The 4,026-nt window shown below is 46.8% G+C and overlaps 1 long non-coding RNA gene across 1 annotated transcript; it reads left to right on the forward strand.

The window, feature by feature from the left end:
* Positions 1 to 1,041: 1,041 nt before the first annotated feature.
* On the forward strand, positions 1,042 to 2,658 carry LOC127952742 (uncharacterized). The gene is made up of 2 exons (XR_008153037.1): positions 1,042 to 1,645; positions 1,745 to 2,658. It is a non-coding gene; the product is annotated as an uncharacterized LOC127952742 (long non-coding RNA).
* The last annotated feature ends 1,368 nt before the right edge of the window (positions 2,659 to 4,026 follow it).

Here is a 4,026-nt window from a genome sequence, read left to right on the forward strand (position 1 = left end):
AGGAGGCTGCACCAGTTGCTCGGAGTTACATGGCACATCTACTGTCCTCCCGTCCAAACGAGATCGTGGCCCTTGACTTCACAGTCTTGGAGCCTTCCCATTCTGGGCACGAAAATGTGCTGGTTATGACGGATGTTTTTAGTAAATTCACATTGGCAATACCTACTCGTGATCAACGAGCAGAAACCGTGGCCCGTGTTTTGGTGGAAGAGTGGTTTTATAAGTTTGGAGTTCCGGGGCGGATCCATTCTGATCAGGGCCGGAACTTCGAATCCCATCTCATTCAGCAGTTATGTAGCCTCTATCAGGTGGGTAAGTCTCGCACCACGGCATACCATCCAGCCAGTAATGGCCAGTGCGAACGGTTTAACCGGACTTTGCACAATTTATTGCGGACGTTGCCCACTGGGAGAAAGAGGGACTGGGCTTCTTGTTTGTCCCAGGTGATATTCTGCTATAATACAACTCCCCACCAGGCCACGGGTGAAACCCCTTACTTTCTGATGTTTGGGCAGGAGCCGAGACTGCCGGTGGATTTCTTGCTTGGCCGAGTGCAAGAGCCAGTGTCTGGTAGAATCCACCATTGGGTGGAAGAGCATCAGGCTCGTCTCCAAGTGGCCTTTGAGGGTGCCCGAGAGCGGCTGCAAGCAGCAGCTCTAAATCGTAAGGCCAAGTTTGATCAAAGGGTTAGAGAGCAGCCTTTGGCGGAGGGCCAATTGGTCTATCTGCGAGAGCATGGATTCTTGGGACGACATAAAATCCAGGATTTATGGAGCTCGATAAAATATCAGGTAGTTCGGGCACCCCGGGGGGGTGGGTCCGTGTATACAGTAGCACCTGTACATGACCTTGGTAAGCTCCGCCATGTTCATCGTACCTCTTTAAAACCCTGTGTTTGTGGCAGTCCGACTCTGACGGAATCTCTGGGGGATCAGTCTGAACGATCAGCACCCTTGATGATGGAGGATGAAATGGAGGATGAATTGGAGGATGGCGATGTAGCGTATGTGGTGGAAGCGCCACCAGTAAGTGTGAGGGGTGCAGAGGTGAGTAGAGCTCCTTCCGAAGGGGGATTAACTCCTGCCTCTGGAGTCGAGAGTTTGGCTATCAGGCCTGCAGTAGGGGTAGGTGAGAGTAGTGCAAGTTTACATCCAGAGCCCGTATCCGTTGCTTTGGGGATGTCCAATATATCTGGACGGGCCCCAAGACGAACTGGACGTGTAGGGGCAGGCCAGCATTCAAACCTGTACCGCTTACCACGAGCTGTAGGGAGTGAGGCTAATCAAATCTCTGTCACGTCTACCGTGGGTGCTAACTCCGTGGTGGCCTGGTTTAGACCTTGGGATTAGCAGAGTTGTTCATCGTTGGGACTACGATGACTAATGGGGGGGTGGATTGTAGTGATATGATCAACCATTTTTTTGGTAAAGTGGTACATTCCACCTGTATAAAAGGGGATGTGATTGACATCCAGGTAGCATGTCATTTGGGGTCACGGATATGACGTCATCTTGTGTGCGCCGTGTTTATGTCCAGCAGTGTGGCTGAGGAGAGATTTTTTTAGATGCGGATAAACTTCTATCTCTACAAACCTCCAACTCGTACGCCAGTGAGTGCGCGGGTCGGTGTGAGTCATTATCTGCAGGTATGTCACATGTGTATGTCTCATATAGGTGTACATGTAGGTGTTTGCTGGGGATCCTGAGGCGGTAAATTTTGCATTTAACACGTTTTGTGTTTTTAGTGACACGGGGGGCCAGGAGGTGTTGCAGCAGGCTTTTGTGGTCAATTTGAGAGTATTTGCACGCGTTTCAGTCTCGGCACCGGAGAACTTCTGGGCGGGGTGGACTGTCCTTCATTGTGCCTGCTAATTCTTTCAACTACTCTTCTGCCATTTACTGGACGGTGAATGTTGTGGTACTGCATACTTTGATCAAATTGACCGACTTAATTGTAGCGCACTGGGGGGTTACCGTGACAACCGGAGCCGCTAGCGTTCCCGGCCTGAAGTGACTCATCGCCCTCAAACTAATTTGACTTTAACTTTGTGGGGGGTAATTACAGACGAATCATTAAGTGTTTGACGCAACCATTGTGTTTAACTGCCGTTTCTCTGTCAGACTAGTTTCTTTTGAATTGCTTTACTTAAGATTGTATTTTATTTTATTTTGTTTGTATGCATACTGTGACACGTCACAACCTGTTGTGTTGCCCACAGTCTGTGAGTACCAGTGAGTGAGGATTGCCAGTGACCTGGTGTCCTTGTTTCCGTCAGGCAGCGAGTGATAAGTGTTTCTGACAAATAATAACCTGATGTGTATATGTGACTGTGTATGAATGTGGGTATTTTGTTTCTTATGTTGTTCTGTTTCCTTTCCCTTCAGAATTGGGGTACCAGTCCTAGCCAGTGTCGTGTGTGGTGGTGGTGTGGCTGTAGGTTTGCGGTGTTCACAACGTGGGTGATGATGCTGTGTGGTTAGAGCACAAGTGTTTGCTGTGTTCATTGGATAAGTAACTTGAGTCCCCCAGTTCTGAAATCGGAAAATTGTTTGTCTTTCATATTTTTATGATCCATGCCTATCCCTTTTTTTAGTGCTTATTAAAATAATAAATTGTGTATATATAAATTAGTGATTTTGAATAAATTGTTGAATTCTGTGTACTGTGTCTGATATCTGTCTCAGCCACCACGTATCTGTGTGCTGGTAATACAGTTGTATACCGGTAGGTCCCCGGCCAGTTTCCGGGGTGGCGTAGTCTATATTTCTTGCCATAGTTGGCGCTGGGTTAAATTCCCGACAACAGCATTGCCACAGTAAGCAAAAAATTTTTTTCACATTCTCTGTGTAGAAATTATATAAAATGAATTAACCAATAATGCCGTTGTCACGGTTTTCGCTGCCTGAAGGAATACGGAGTCGAGGATAAACAGAATAAGGCTTTTAATATATCCAACACAGGGGATATCCAACATGGAGCACAGAGGTAGACACACGTAAGTAGCAAGTTAGTCACAAGTGAGGACAAGTGAGGACAAGTGAGCACAAGTGAGCACAAGTGAGAAGACCCGACAAAACAGAACTGCAGGGACACGGCTTATGAACAACAGATAATTGGGGAAACACAGGTGGATGGAATCATTAAATTAACAGGGACATGGAACACATGAGGAAGATAATAGACACCTGGGAACTAATCAAACTAAACACGGAAGACAGAAACTGGGTCACGGGCAAAAACAAGCTAAATGAGTCCAGGTGTGTGACAGCCGTAACATTTTCCTTATTGAGTACTTTGTCTCTTCTATCTGCAAGTTAACATTGATCCTTCAAAGAGACTGGACATATTTTTCTACTTCAGCCGGAGTTTGGAAGGTGTAGGATCTTTCCCCGTGTGTAAGCATGAGCCGTGCTGGAAAGATTATCCTGTGCTTATGAATCCCCTTGTCTCGCAGCCTTCTACGCACGTCATCATAATCGCGTTGCATCTTGTGTATACCAGCAGAGAGGTCTGGATGGAAGCGGACCTGTACTTTGTTGTATAGAACATTCCCTTTGGTTCTTGCCATGAAAGTGCGTTAACAAGGTGACGCCTTGAGGCCGCCTTGATGAGTGTTATCCTTCTGACCATAGCCCTCCAGCTCAGGTGAGTCTTATCCATACAGAGATCGAAAAGAAATGAAAGAGACCGTTTTCGAAAAGAAATGAAAGAGACCGTTTTCTTCTCCCATCCATTGGTTTCGGCATAACAGTTTTGCAGAAACGGTTAGGAGAGGATGCCCCATTTAGAAAGAGCTTTTTTTCTGCAGGGAGACATCCTCTCTTAATCTGCCTCCTTGCCATCTAAGCCCTTTCAAGAAATACATCTCGCTTAAAATACATCTCGCTTAAATGGCAAGGCATATGCAGAAGCAGTTCAGGCTGTTGCTTTATTACACACAATGGTGGTGTTTCAAGCGTATCAGACTGATCTGCTAAGATACCTGGGTAGCGGCGAGGGCCTTTCTCCTGATCAGGTAGCCGAGCT

The sequence above is a fragment of the Carassius gibelio genome, chromosome B3 (assembly GCF_023724105.1).
Source record: "Carassius gibelio isolate Cgi1373 ecotype wild population from Czech Republic chromosome B3, carGib1.2-hapl.c, whole genome shotgun sequence".
In the NCBI taxonomy this organism is placed as follows: domain Eukaryota; kingdom Metazoa; phylum Chordata; class Actinopteri; order Cypriniformes; family Cyprinidae; genus Carassius; species Carassius gibelio.